Genomic DNA, 16253 nt, shown 5'->3' on the forward strand with positions numbered 1-16253 from the left:
TCTATTCCATTTGCACAACAGCATGTGAAATTGATTGTCAATCAGTGTTGCTTCCTAAGTGGACAGTTTGATTTCACAGAAGTTTGATTTACTTACAGTTATATTCTGTTGTTTAAGTGTTCCCTTTATTTTTTTGAGCAGTGTATATATATATATATATATATATATATATATATATAATAAAAACACTTTGGACCACTAAGCAACAGTCCAATTCTTTTTCTGTTTGGCCCAGGTAAGACGCTTCTGGCGTTTGTCTACTGTTGCTCAGTGGTCCGAGGTGTTGATCTCAGATAAAAGTAAATGTTGCATTTCATTTGGAAATCAAGGTCCCAGAGTCTGGAGGAAGAGTGGAGAGGCCACAATCCAAGCTGCTTGAGGTCTAATGTGAAGTTTTCACAGTCAGTGATGGTTTGGGGAGCCATGTCATCTGCTGGTTGTAGGTCCACTGTGTTTTATCAAGACCAAAGTCAGCGCAGCCGTCTACCAGGAAATTATAGAGCACTTCATGCTTCCCTCTGCCGACAAGCTTTTTGGGGATGCAAATTTCATTCTCCAGCAGGACTTGGCACCTGTCCACACGCCAAAAGTACCTGGCTTACAAACAACAGTAACGCTGTGCTTAATTGGCCAGAAAACTCTCCTGACCTTAACCCCTTGACACAAAACCCAACAATGCAGATGAGCTGAAGGCTGCTATCAAAGTAACTTAGGTTTCCATAACAGCTCAGCAGTGCCACAGGCTGATCGCCTCCATGTCACGCCGCATTGATGCAGTAATTGATGCAAAAGGAGCCCCGACCAAGTATTGAGTGCATTTACTGATCATACATTTCAGCAGGCCAACATTTCAGATTTTAAAATAATTTTTCAAGCTTATGTTATAAAGTATTCTAATTTACTGAGATAATGACTTTTGGGTTTACATTGGCTATAAGCCATAATCATCAACATTATCAGAAATAAACATCTGAAATAGATCACTCTGTTTATAATGACTCTATTATATGAGTTTCACTTTTTGTATTGAAGAACTGAAATAAATTAACTTTTTGATGATATTCTAATTTTGTGAGATGCTCCTGTATGTATGTATATATATATATATGTATCTAGGCTTTCTGGCACCCAGGGCAAGAATTTGGTTCGGCGCCTCCCCCCTCCCCAAGTACATATGTGACTTGCACAGTTAGTCATGTGCCCACGAGCTGCTCTCCCTAATCCTCTCAATGTTCAGTAAAAAAATGAAAGCAGGAAGAGAAGCTCGTTGTTACAGGACCATAACTATGAAAATCGCATATGAGTGAAGTGTTCATGTGATGACACTGGAACCTGCAGAGCTGAATCCTGACATTGCAGCTTCTGAATTCTCACAATGAATGCACTGCACACTTTTAGGATTCTCCCTTGCCGATATACAGTCATGTCAGCACAAGTATGTGATTTGTATACTTCTGGCCACATTCCAACTAGACGTGCCCGGCCTCGCTCTTTGTTCATTTTCATTGAGAGAGGCCACACATGTCTTGTCAGCACATGACCGCATGTATGTAAATTACCGGCACGAGAGAATCCTGACAGCGTTCAGTGAGCACTGTGAGAATTCAGAAGTCTGCAGTCACATAGAATGACTGCAGACTCAGCACAAACCTGGACAACCCCTTTAATGTTCCTAACAAATAAAAACATGAGAATAAGTCAGTATCACAAATAATATTTACATCCAGGTACCTTATAGATGACATCGTCTCTGGAGTCGGTCTCCTTTTCTTCTTCTTTTCCAGACCCCATGATGAGTTTTCTCATCCACAGCCGTCTCTGCAGACTTCCATCTTCTCCGGTCTTCTGCAGCAAATCTCCACACAATCCCCTTAAAGATAGAAGTGTCATTATAATGCTCCTAAATAAAAATGTCTGCAATATACTGTCACCTCACGCTATTCCCCTCCTTCCTCATACTGTCTCCTCTATCATCCCTCTGTTCACCATACTGTCTCCTCATATATTTACCCCGTCACTCCCTATACTGTCTGCTCACACATACCCCTGACTCCCCATACTGTGTCTGCACACATCCCATCACCCTCACTCCACATACTGTGTCCACATATTTTAACCCGTTCGCTCCCCATACTGTCTGCACCCATCCCCCGTACTGTTTCCTCATACATACTCTTTATTTTGTGTCCTCAAATCTCCCCACACACATTAAATCCCCCATCCCCACTCCAAATCCCCCATCCCTCACACACATTAAATAACCCCACATCCCCACTCCAAATCCCCCCACACATTAAATAACCCCCATCCTCACTCCAAATCCCTCACACATATTAAATAACCTCCCAACCCCACTCCAAATCCCCCCACACATTAAATAACCCCCATCCCCACTCAAAATCCCTCACACACATTAAATAACCCCAGATCCCCACTCCAAATCCCCCCACACATTAAATAACCCCCTATCCCCACTCCAAATCCCCCCACACATTAAATAACCCCCCATCCCCACTCCAAATCCCTCACACACATAAAATAACCCCCCATCCCCACTCCAAATCCCCCCACACATTAAATAACCCCCCAACCCCACTCCAAATCCCTCCACACATTAAATAACCCCCCATCCCTACTCTCAAATCCCACCACACATTATGTACCCCCACTCCAAATCCCCCCACACATTAACCCCATCCCCACTCCAAATCCCCCCACACATTAAGTATCCCCCATCCCCACTCATTAACCCCCCCACACATTAACCCCCATCCCCACTCATTAACCCCCCACACATTAACCCCAATCCCCTCATTAACCCCCCATCCCCACTCATTAACCCCCCCACACATTAACCCCATCCCCACTCATTAACCCACACACACATTAACCCCCCACAAATTAACCCCCATCCCCACTCATTAACCCCCCACACATTAACCCCCATCCCCACTCATTAACCCCCACACACACATTAACCCTTATCCCCACTCATTAACCCCCCACACACATTAACCCCCCACACATTAACCCCTATCCCCACTCATTAACCCCCATCCCCACTCATTAACCCCCATCCCCACTCATTAACCCCCCAACACAATAACCCCCATCCCCACTCATTAACCCCCCCACTCATTAACCCCCTTCCCCACATTAATCCCCATCCCCACTCATTAACCCCCCACTCATTAACCCCCTTCCCCACATTAACACCCCCCATCTTCGGTGTCTTTAGCTCAAGAGTGGAGCACTTACCACCAGCGTTCGCTCTGGGCGCCGGGGAGTGACGTCAGCAGCGTGATCACATGACCTGATCATGCTGCTGACGTCTCTCTGGCCCGGCAGTCAGAGCTTCAATTGTACTGGCGTCTGTATAGACGCCAGTACAATTGTTCCCTGGGAGCCGGCACGTGCACCTTCTCTGTGCCAGCTGTCAGCTTGACAGCTGACACAGAACCACCGACTCTCAGGCCGGGGGGTGGCAGAATACAGCTGCCAGGGAGAACACTGCGGACTGCTGCATTAGGCGGCCCGACTGCGCCCCCTGCCGGCTGCGCCCGGGGCAACTGCCCCGGCTGCCCCCCTAGATAAACGCCCCTGTATTGTAGGGATCTGTGCTCACTCAGGTGCGCTAAAGCAAAACAGGAGGCATGCTTCTTTTAAAGAAAAGTCCATGCGGGTTTATTTACTCCATAAACCCAGCAGTATCAACAAACGGTAAATGGCCTTCAGAGCAGGCAAAACAACACAAAACTGTCCTTAGCCAGTTCTCTTCTCCCTCAGGCCTGTCGGCACACAGGCTCGGTCTGGAGCCACACACAGAGGAGGCCTTCTACCTCCCAAGACACAGACCATGTGCCAAACAACAGCCTCCATTATGTAGGCTGTAACCACACCCACAGGTGAAGCATGTGGGTAGCCAGACCATCTCTCATAGCTACCCGCAACACGGACCCAGGTGCATTAAACAACATCTTAGTGCTCGTGTGCACGAAAGACAGAATACTCTGAGTTGCAACACAGGGAGCAGCCATCTCTGCAACACATTCCTCCCATTGAGTACATGGCTATTAGCCTCATTACATACCTCCTCCATCTGCCTAAAGCTGTGGGGCTTGGCACCTTTCATTTTGTCTCCTTTGATAGTACCTCTGTCTGTCAAAGTCGGGCCCTGTCACTGAACCTTTTTTGAGAGGTATCATCTGACTCCGTCACCTCCTCTGGTAGAGTTGCCCCTTTTCCTGACCATTCTCTCCCTGACCGCCTCCACTGCTTTGTGTGGCCGCAAGACTCCCTTACAGTCGAGCCTATTGCCTGGCTTGTGTCTGACCCTTTGTTACTACGTCCACTACAGGTTCTCCTGCCTATGCTACTCAGCACTGAGTTAACAGAGGAGTCACTACTTCTAGCTGTCATGCTGCTGCTGTGCAGGTAGATGCAAGCTCCACTAGATGGCAATAGAGTGGAGAGAGGACTGCACACAGCAAGAGCAGACCTGCAATGCAGCAGCGAGGCTGCCACCAGGTGGCAGCAGATTAGTCAAACAAGCCGAGTCGATATTAGACTGTAGTGCAGTACCAAAGGAATAAACAAACACAGAGTCAGAAGCAAGACAAATGGCTCAGTACCAGTCAGGAGCAGATATGCAAAGACAAGAGGCAAACAGCAGGTCAGGATCCAAGCCGAGTCAGATACCAGAGAATCCTAAAAATGAAAGGAGTGGAGGACAAACAGACACGGGCAAAGTCAGCAACAGCAGGAGGACAAATCAGGGTACTACCAGAGTCAGATACTCATGCCGTTGGCAGAAAATATAATGGACATAGCCTGCAGGACGCAGCAGAAAGAAATAGCAAACCTGAATTCAAAATGAGGCCAGACAAAGTTAACCCTTGACATGATCAGCTCGGGAAAAGGTCAGACAGAACTCAAACCCAGACTAGATCATGACAGTTCCCTCCTCTCAAGGGGGGCCACTAGACCCCCAGGTTTTCCAGAATATCGTGCATGAAACGCCCGAACCAGACAATAAGCATGGACGGAACGTGCCGGAACCAAAGATCGCTCCTCAGGACCGTAACTCTTCCAATGGACCAAGTATTGAAGCGAACTACGAACCCTCCGAGAATCGACAATCAAGTTCATACTCAGTCTGACCATCCACCGAGACAGGCGGTGGAGAGGTGGAGGAGATGGAGACCCAGCAGAAAAAGGTATGCATGGCTTAAGAAGGGACTTATGGAATACATTGGGGATTCAAAGCGACGGAGGTAAGCGTAAATGGAAGGCAACTAGGTTGACAACCTCAATGATTTTGTAAGAACCAATAAACTTAGGACCCAGCTTAACCGAAGGAACCTTCAGACATACTTTCTTGGTAGACAACCAGACCTTGTCTCCCACCAGCAACTTAGGTCCCACAGATCGTTGCTTATCAGCATAATGATTTTGTTTGCCCATAGCCACCCCAATGTCCTTCTGAACCTCCCTCCACACCTCCTCCAACTGTTGAACCACCAAATCAGCCCCTGGACACCCCGAATTTAGCCTGGAAATTTCACCAAAATGGGGGTGAAAACCGTAATTACAGAAAAATGAAGACGTACCAGTGGACTAATTAACCCGATTATTGAATGCGAATTCAGCCACTGGCAGTGAGAAGCACCAATCATCTTGCTGTGTTGTGGCAAGACATCGCAAAATTTGTTCCAGTGACTGGTTGGTTCTCTCCATCTGCCCGTTGGTTTCAGGATGGTATGCCGAGGAGAAGGTCAAATGAATACCCAGTCTCTTACAGAAACCCTCCAGAACTTGGACACAAATTGTACCCCTCTATCAGACACAAAATTCAGAGGCACACCATGCAACCGCAAAACATGCTTAATAAATAAGTTGGATAAAGTTTCTACGTTAGGTAGTCCTGCTGGCAGTACAAAATGCACCTGTTTATTAAATCTGTCAACCACCACCCAATCCACAGTATTACCATTGGAAGGAGGGAGATCAGTGATAAAATCCATGGACAAATGAGTCCAAGGTCTATCCGGAATTGGCAATGGCACCAATTCCCCGGCCGGTCAGTTATGGGAGCTTTTAGCACGGGCACACGTATCACAAGCAGACACAAACATGGTGATATCAGTAGACATGGAGGACCACCAGAACAGTCTAGCAATAGCTCTCCGGGTAGCGGAGACTCCTGGATGCCCACTGAGAGCAGATTCATGAAACTCCCGAAGAACCCTAAACTGATACTGAACCAGGATGAAGAGCTTATTCTCCGGCAATGATGGAGGAGCAAGAGACTGAGCATCACGATTCTCCTGCTCCAACTCAGAGAACACCCCAGCAACGACCACCCCATGCTGAAGAATGGAGGAGGGAGGTTTGGTAGGTGACACTGGATCCAAACTGCGAGACAAGGCATCTGCCTTGAAATTCTTGAAACCAGGCCGAAAGGTGATGAAAAAATGGAACCATGAAAAAAAACTGACCTCCTCGCCTGCCTAGGAGTTAAGTGTTTAGCCAACTCATTGTAGGACAGGTTCTTGTGGTCCGTATTCATCGTAATCCCATGAACAGCCCCCTTCCAAAAAGTGCCTCCATTCTTCAAAAGCCAGTTTTATGGCTAATAGCTCCCAATTCCCGACAACATAATTTCTCTCAGCAGGAGAAAATTTCTTGGAGAAAAATGCACAAGGTCTCAAGTTAGTCAAAGTGGCGGGTCCCTGAGACAACACTGCCCCCACTCCCACCTCCAATGCCTCCACCTTAACATTGAATGGTTCAGACGGATCAGGCCCGACCAACACAGGAGCAAACAGAAAACATTTTTTCAATGAAGAAAATGCTGAAACTGCCGAGACTGAACAGTTTTTAAGATCAGCCGCCTTACGAGCGAGATCAGTGAGAGGCTTGACAACCTGAGAAATCCCTTTAATAAATCTCAGATAATAACTAGCAAACCCCAAAAAGCACTTAAGACCTCTCAGATCTTTGGGTTGCACCCAATCAACAATGGCCTGCACCTTTCAAAGGTCTATGCGAAACCCTTTAGCAGACAGAATGACCCCAAGACAGGACAGCTCTTCGACAAAAAATACACACTTCTTAGGTTTAGCGAACAGCAAATTCTCCCGTAACCTCTGAAGAACTGAAGGCAGATGACCCAAATGAGATTTCTTTTCTGAAGAAAACACCCGGATGTCATCTAAATATATCACCACAAAACGCCCGATGAAGTCGGAAAAAACATTATTAATGAAGTCCTTAAACACAGCTGGCACATTGGTGAGACCAAAGAGCATAACCAGGTTTTCAAACAAACCCTCAGAGGTGAGAAATGCCATTTTTGACTCATCCCCTCCCAAATATGAATAAGATTATATACTCCCCTGAGATCTAACTTGGAAAACCACTTTGCCCCAGACAATTAGTTGAAAAGATCAGGGATGAGCGGGTAAGTATTTCTCACCGAAATCTTATTAAGTTCACGAAAATCGAGGCAAGGGCGTAAACCACCATCTTGTTTCTTAATAAAAAAAATCCAGCAGCCACAGGAGAGACAGAGGGATGGATGTGTCCTTTACATATACTTTCAGAGACATATGTACTCTTTCATAGTGGAACGTTCCGGGCCAGAAAGATTGTACAGACGGGCCTTGGGCAATTTAGCACCCGGAAAGATATTGATAGCGGAATAATAGGAGCGACGTGTTGGTAAAACCTCAGCCTCTTTTTCGGAAAATACATCCTTAAAATCCTTCAGGTACTCCGGAATAGCCTCCAGATTAACGGACAACACCATTACAGTAGAAAGACAACTTTAGAACAATTAGGCCCCCATTTTACAATATCCTGAGATTCCCAGTCAACAACAGGATTATGTAACCATGACCAGGGGAATCCCAACACCAGACCCGCTGGAAGATTGCCTAGAACATAACATGAGATGCGCGCCTGATGCAAGGAACCCACCTTGAGGAGCAACTCCTCCGAGACAAATTTAGCAATGTTCTTAACCAGTGGAGTCTTATCAATAGCAATTATATGAATTGGTGTTTCAAGCCTAACTGTCCCTATTTGACACTGAGACACCAAGCATAAGTCAATGAAGTTCATGGATGACCCACAGTCCACGAAAGCTGAAGTGGGTGTGAAACAATTCCCATAGCAAAGTTCACCTCCAGCAACATTTTTTGACATGAGGAAAAAGGTACCTGAGAGTCAGGGTGACCTCCTCGATGATCACCCAGACTGGGCAGCTTGTCAGTCGGTGGGCAAGAGGGGCAGTCCTTTTTCCAGAGTTCAGGATCTCCACAGTAAAAACACAAACTCCCCTCTCGTTGTCACCTTCTCTCCTTCTCCTTCAGGTTGGTGGACCCTACCTCCATAGGTTCATTATAGGGTGCCACATCGGGATTAGTCAGACGTAAAGGAGTCATTGTTGCATTACGCCCCCTCCCGCAACCTCTGATCCATACGGATGGCCTGAGTCATAGCCTCCTTCAAGGAGCTGGGTGGTGGATGGAGAGCCAGAGCGTCCTTAAGATGATCCGACTGTCCTCTCCTGAACTGACAACAAAGTGCAGTTTCGTTCCAGGTAAATTCGGTGACCCACTGCCTGAACTCACAGCAATACCATTCAGCAGTGAGTTTACCCTGGAAGAGACCCATGATAGTGTCCTCTGCCACCCTGACCCAGTCTGGTTCTTCATAAATCAGTCCTAAGGCCTCAAAGAAGCTACCCACAAACACACGTTCAGGGGCAGTAGTAGGTAACGAAAAATCCCAAGTCTGGGGACCCTCTCGGAGTAACGAAATAATTATCCCCACCCGTTGACTCTCATCCTCAGAGGATCGGGGTCTCAGGGAGAAAAGCAACTTACAACTCTCCCTAAATGTATGGAACTTCTCCTTCTCTCCGGAAAAAGTATCTGGGAGCCTGACCGTAGGCTCAGGAGCATGGAACGAGACATCTATGGGGTCCGAGTAGCTACAGGCAGGTTGGGAAATAGAACCCTGAACAGACCTAACAGTCTCAGAGAGCTACCTTTGAAGATGATTATGAGAAGTGGCCAGGGCTCTATGTTCAACAGAAAAATCCTGCATCATTTGAGTCAAATTAAACATCTGATCCTCAAGAGTACAAAGCAGATCCATAGAGAGAGAGAGGAGAGAAAAAAAATATGGTTAGATATAATGTCACGCCGCTGCTATACAGGTAGATGCAAGCTCCACTAGATGGCAGTAGAGTGGAGGGAAGACTGCACACAGCAAGAGCAGACCAGCAGAGCAGAAGCGAGGCTGCCACCAGGTGGCAGCAGAATAGTCAAGCAAGCCGAGTCGATATTAGTCTGTAGCGCAGTATCAAAGGAATAAACAAACACAGAGTCAGAAGCAAGACAAATGGCTCAGTACCGGTCAGGAGCAGATATGCCAAAGACAAGAGACAAACAGCAGGTCAGGGTCCAAGCCGAGTCAGATACCAGGGAGTCCTAAACATGATAGGCAAACACTGAGTCGGGACGGTGATTGAGGGACAAACAGATACGGGAAAAGTCAGCAACAGCAGGGGGACAAATCAGGGTATTACAAGAGTCAGATACTCACACTGTAGGCATAAAATGTAACTGACATGGCCTGCAGGACGCAGCATGAAGTAATAGCAAACCTGAAGCCAAAATGAGGCCAGGTAAAGTTAACCCTTGACATGATCAGCCTGGGAAAAGGGCAGACAGGACTCAAAATGTGATGACCAGGAAGGTAACGTCCGAGAGTGGACCCTCTGGGTCACGGAACTGGAGCTCCTGGGGGCGAGCGCGCCAGGTGGAGCCGACCCCTATACAGGGACCGTTAGGGGCAGACCCTCGGAAGACAGATACCGCGACAGCTAAAACCAAGAGGGGCGGCTCAAAGGACCAGAGAGAGACTGGCGGAACCAGAGCACAAGCCGAACCAGAGATACCGGACTGGTCAGGCACACGGGGCGGAGTACAGGACTGAGCAGGAAGTATAGGATGGAGGACGGAGTACAGAACTGAGCATGGGGTGCAGGACTGAGAACGGAGTACAGGACGGAGTACAGGAGTACGGGACTGAGTGCAAAGTGCAGGACTGAGTATGGAGTACAGGATGGAGTGCAAAGTGCAGGATTGAGTAGGCAGTGCAGGACGGAGGACGGAGTACAGGGCGGAGTACAGAACTGAACAAGGAGAACAAGACGTAGTACAGAATTGAACAAGGAGTACAGGACGGAGTACAGAACTGAACAAGGAGTACAGGACTGAGGCAAGGCAGGAATACAGAGTTGCAGGGAAGAACCCCTACGACTTGGCCAGAGTACCGCAAGGTACAACACACGATAATCATGCGTCTCCACCATCTTGGAGATGCCTGATATAGCACGTGCTGCAGTCTGATTGGGCGGCCAGGCCTCTGGGCGGGCGCTGCAGGGTTAAGGAACCTGCAGAGCGCGCGCCCGCGACCTAGAGCAAGTGCACATGACCACAACGCGCCGGGAGGACGGGAGCAAAGAGGAGGCGGGCACAGCGTGGCGAGCTGAGGGCAGGTGAGTACAGGCGGCGGCCGCCGACGTGACACAAAACCTGGACTGTATCATGACACGAGCCCTTTTAGCTTCAAATTGCATACTGCTAGTCTTCAGAGAACCCCTTTGTCTCTCTATACCTCTGGTTGCAAGTGGTCGCCACCCTCTTTCCATTTCCTGTAGATGTACCTTAATATGCAGTCTTTCCTGTCTCAGCTGCTCTACCTCTCGTAGGTACGCCAGCTGATATTCCAGGAGTATTTAAATATTTTTAAGGTTCTCCATTGATCCGACAATGAAGAATGGAACCATCCCATCTTCACCAGCTACCTGGGCTTTGGCGTCAGCCAGGATCCTCACACTCGCCGTACCGGACTTATTCACAATTTCTTGCAACACTTGCACAAGTCTCCCAATGACTTTCCTCACCAGACTTCTGGGCACTTGAACGATGTCTTCCACAAAGCTCAGCTGACTTTGAGCCCCCCTTGGATGCTCCAGACGTTGAGGGGCTTCCTCATTCCTCAACAGGATCATCCATTTCGTGTGAAGACAGTGTAGGTGCATGTCACTCAGGACTTCCCTAGTTGACAGTATAACCAACTGTTTAGTCTCTGACACCCAGTTCACACTACACGCTTCCACCGCCTTCCTAAATTCCTCATGCACAGTCTCACTGGCACAAGCTTCTTGCAAGTCCTCGGGTACCTCTACCATGCACTTGAAGAGTGAAGTCTCATCCTCTTCATGGACCGCCCCCGACACGTTAATCCCTGGCACACTGCGATCAAACATGATCGCAGTGTACCAGGGGTTTAGGGAAGCATCGGGAGGGAGGGGGCTCCCTCCGGGCTTCCCTGAGACCCCCACAGCAGCGCAATGTGCAGCGCTGCTGCGGGGGTCTCGTTCCCTGCAGGAACCCAGAACCAAAATGGCGGCGGGGACCTTCGGGGGCCTGCAGGGATCTGGCTTCCTCAGTGCCTGCAAAGCGCAGGCACAAGGAAGCCTTCTGCACTGCCTGTGACAGATCGCTGATCTGTCACATGACAGTTATGTCCCCCGGGACATTGTAATAAAGTTAAAAAAAAAAAAAGTGTAAAAATAATTTATAAAAAATCGCTAAATAAATTTAAAAAAAAAAAATATTCCCTAATAAATTTATTTCTTGGAAATAAAAAAAAACCCAATAAAAGTACACATATTTGGTATCGCCGCGTCTGTAACGACCTGCCCTATAAAACTGTCCCATCAATTAACCCCCTTAGCGAACCCCTTAAAAAATAAAAATAAAAACAGAACAAAAAATAAAGCTTTATCATCATACCGCCGAACATAAAGTGCAATAACGCGTGATCAAAAAGACGCAAATAAATAACCATGGTACCGCTGAAAACGTCATCTTGTCCCGCAAAAAATGAGCTGCCATACAGCATCATCTGCGAAAAAATAAAAAAGTGATAGCTCGCAAAATAAAGCGATGCAAAAATAATTATTTTTTATATAAAATTGTTTTCATTGCATAAAAGCGCCAAAACATAAAAAAACGACCTAAATGAGGTATCGCTGTAACCGTACTGACCCGAAGAATAAAATCGCCTTATCAATTTTACCGCACGCGGAATGGTGTAAACGCACCCCCCAAAAGAAATTCTTGAAATGCTGGTTTTTGTTCATTCTGCGTCCCAAAAATCGGAATAAAAAGCGATGAAAAAATGTCACTTGCCCGAAAATGGTACCAATAAAAACGTCAACTCGTCCTGCAAAAAATAAAACCTCAAATGACTCTGTGGGTCAAAATGTGGAAAAATTATAGCTCTCAAAATGTGATGCAAAAACTATTTTTACAATAAAATGCGTCTTTTAGCGTGCAACAGCTGACAAATATAAAAACCAAACATAAATAGTAAATCAAACCCCCCTTTATCACCCCCTTAGTTGGGGAAAAAAAATAAAATTAAAAAAATGTATTTATTTCCATTTTCCCATTAGGGTTAGGGCTAGGGTTAGGGCTGAGATTAGGGTTAGGGGTGTGTTGGGGTTAGAGTTGGAGTTAACATTGGGGGGGTTTCCACTGTTTGGGCACATCAGGTGCTCTCCAAACGCAACATGGCATCTGACCTCAATTCCAGCCAATTCTGCGTTGAGAAAGTCAAATGGTGCTCCTTCCCTTCCAAGCTCTGCCATGTGCCCAAACAGTGTTTTACCCCCACATATGGGGTATCAGCCTACTCAGGACAAATTGCAAAACAACTTTTGGGGTCCTATTTCTCCTGTTGCCCTTTGGAAAATAAAAAATTGGGGGCAAAAATATCATTTTTGTGGGAAAAAAATATGATTTTTTTATTTTCAGGCCCGGGCGTTATAAACTTCTGTGAAGCCCTTGGGGGTTCAAAGTGCTCACCACACATCTAGATAAGTTCCTTAGGGGGTCTAGTTTCCAAAATGGTGTCATTTGTGAGGGGTTTCCACTGTTTAGGTACATCAGGGGCTCTCCAAAGGCAACATGACACCCGCAGACCATTCCATCGAAGTCTGCATTCCAAAACGTCACTACTTCCCTTCCGAGCCCTGACGTGTGCCCATACAGTAGTTTTCTCCCACATATGGGGTATCAGCGTACTTAAGACAAATTGGACAACAACTTTTGGGGTCCAATTTCTCCTGTTACCCTTGGGAAAATAAAAAAAATGGGGACTAAATGATCATGTTTGTGGAAAAAATATGATTTTTTTATTTTCACGCCCGGGCATTATAAACTTCTGTGAAGCCCTTGGGGGTTCAAAGTGCTCACCACACATCTAGATAAGTTCCTTGGGGGGTCTAGTTTCCAAAATGGTGTCATTTGTGGGGGGTTTCCACTGTTTAGGCACATCAGGGGCTTTCCAAACACGGCATGGCGTGCAATCCCAATTCCAGCCAAAAAAGTCAAATGGCGCTGCTTCCCTTCCGAGCTCTGCCATGCGCCAAAATAGTGGTTTACACCCACATATGGGATATCAGCGTACTCAGGACAAATTGCACAATAACTTTTAGGGTCCTGTTACCCTTGGGAAAATAAAAATTGGGGGTGAAAAGATCGTTTTTGTGAAAATAATATGATTTTGTAATTGTACGGTTGTACGTTATAAACTTCTGTGAAGCTCTTGTGGGTTCAAAGTTCTCACCACATATCTAGATAAGTTCCTTGGGGGGTCTAGTTTTCAAAATGGGGTTACTTGTGGGGGGTTTCCACTGTTTAGGTACATCCGGGGCATGCCAAACGTGATATGGCGTCCGATCTGAATTCCAGCCAATTTTGCATTGAAAAAGTCAAACGGCGCTCCTTCCCTTCTGAGTTCTGCCATGCGCAGAAACAGTGGTTCCCCCCACATATCAGGTATCAGCGTACTCAGGACAAATTGCACAATAACTTTTGCAGTCCAATTTCTCCTGCTACCCTTGGTAAAATAAAAAAAATTGGACCTGAAGTAATTTTTTTGTGAAAAAAAGTTAAATGTTCTTTTTTTTTTAAACATTCAAAAAATTCCTGTGAAGCACCTGACGGGGTTAATAAACTTCTTGAATCTGGTTTTGAGCACCTTTAGGGGTGCAGTTTTTAGAATGGTGTCACTTTTGGGTATTTTCTATCATATAGACCCCTCAAAGTGACTTCAAATGTGATGTGGTCCATAAATATAAAATGGTGTTGCAAAAATGAGAAATCGCTGGTCAACTTTTAACCCTTATAACTTCCTAACAAAAAAAAATTTTGGTTCCAAAATTGTACTGATGTAAAGTAAACATATGTGGAATGTTATTTATTACGTTTTTTTGTGTGCCAAATCTCTGTGATTTAAGGGCATAAAAATTCAAAGTTAGAAAATTGCAAAATTTTCAAAATTTTCGCCAAATTTCCATTTTTTTCACAAATAAACGCAAGTTATTTGAATGAAATTTTACCACTAACATGAAATACAATATGTCACGAGAAAACAATGTCAAAATCAGTGGGATCTATGGAAGCGTTTCAGAGTTATTACCTCATAAAGGGACAGTGGTCAGAATTGTAAAAATTGGCCTGGTCATGAACGTGAAAACCACCCTTGGGGGTTAAGGGGTTAACCTTGTTGGCACCTGACCCTGTCTCTTCTTTATCCCTCTTCTCAGAGAGTGAAGCTGGTCCTTTCTGCGGCGGCCGTGTCCCCGGCGACGAGAGAAAGACTTGCCATTTTTACTCGGGTCCTCCTTACCATACTCTCTTTCCCTTGCGTTAGAGTCACAGTCTGAATTGGAGTCACCACCACTCACTTTGTCATCCTGGAACAACAAGTCCCCACTTAACCAGGTGTCAGACCCCTTTCCTGGAGCTACTCCGCTTTCATTGGTCACACATTTGATTACCCCACCTAAGTCCCAGAGTTGGTCAGACCCACACTTCCGTCCAGTCACCCCAAACTCCGTACTATCGACCTTAGGGGGCGATACCTCCTCCTTCTTGTGCATCCCACCACCAGGAATACCTACAGCCTCCTGCTGCAGTAGAGCTCCCTTCGGGTCACTCTGGCTCCCCTCTGAGCAATCAGACACTCCTCTTTCCTCCCACAAGTCCCAAAAAAATTTAAAGTCCTGACCAATTACAATAGGGTGCGGCAAGTTCAGGACTACAGGGATGTCATGGCTGGTAATGATCGTGGGCGTCTCAATAATTACCCTGGACACTGGATATTCCCTTGGGTCCACATGGATGCAGTGGACTTCCAACTTCCATCCGGGAATCAGATAGACAGGGAGTGTGGCACTCAACAGGGTCGCCGGGCGCCCTGAGTCCAGAAGTCCACTCACACTCTCTCCATTGACTTCTACATTCCACCTCTGTGTCATCTTGTCAGATGGATAGACAGTACATAATCCCGGACATGCGCTGTTCGAATGTTGCTCCCGTCAACATCCCTGTGGCGCATTCGCCGCCTCCCCTTTTTGGGCTACCATCCCTATTTGCTGTCACCGCCCCTTTTGGGACTCCAGCCCCTTTTGGGTCACAACCCTTTTGGAACTCCACCCCTTTTGGCTACTTCACCCCTTTCGGGCAACCATCCCTCCTTGGGGTGCATGCCGTGGCCTCCCCATGGCCCTCTCAGGCCCCTCACCGCCTGTGCACGGCAGTCTATCTGCCCCAACAGTACCACACAGCGAGACTCCGCACCGCTCCGCAAGGCTCTGCACTCTGCGCTGAGCACTTACACAGGGGTTTCCATGTAAATCTCTGAAATACGTGATTCAGATGGAACCTTGGGCAGAAGATTCCCTATAATGAGGCAGTTGGAGGCACTGTGGACGCAATAGGACCTTTGATTCAGGGCTGTCTGTCTTTTTAGGATTGCATAAAAGTGCCGTCGGACACAGTTTTGTGCACTTGTGAAAAGGACACCACTGAACAGAGGCCAGACGTAGTCCAGAGTAACTCTGCTGTGTCATTATAATGAATGGATCCATCGGGGAGGTTCATCTGTCACGTCACTCAGAGATTTAGATGTAAACCCTGATGAAAGTGGTCAGCATAGAGCGCCGGATAAATTTGATTATAAACACTATGTAAAATGTTCCCAATAAAAGCTTCAACTCAATCCACAAAAAAGCAAATCCTCACTCAGGTCTGTCATCTGTTAACGGAAATATAGGGGCTTCCACATTATTGGTAGCACAAAGGTTCAGGAAAAGCGAA

Source organism: Dendrobates tinctorius, unplaced genomic scaffold (assembly GCF_039654945.1).
Source record: "Dendrobates tinctorius isolate UK_male_01 unplaced genomic scaffold, ASM3965494v1 ptg000120l, whole genome shotgun sequence".
Classification (NCBI taxonomy): Eukaryota; Metazoa; Chordata; class Amphibia; order Anura; family Dendrobatidae; genus Dendrobates; species Dendrobates tinctorius.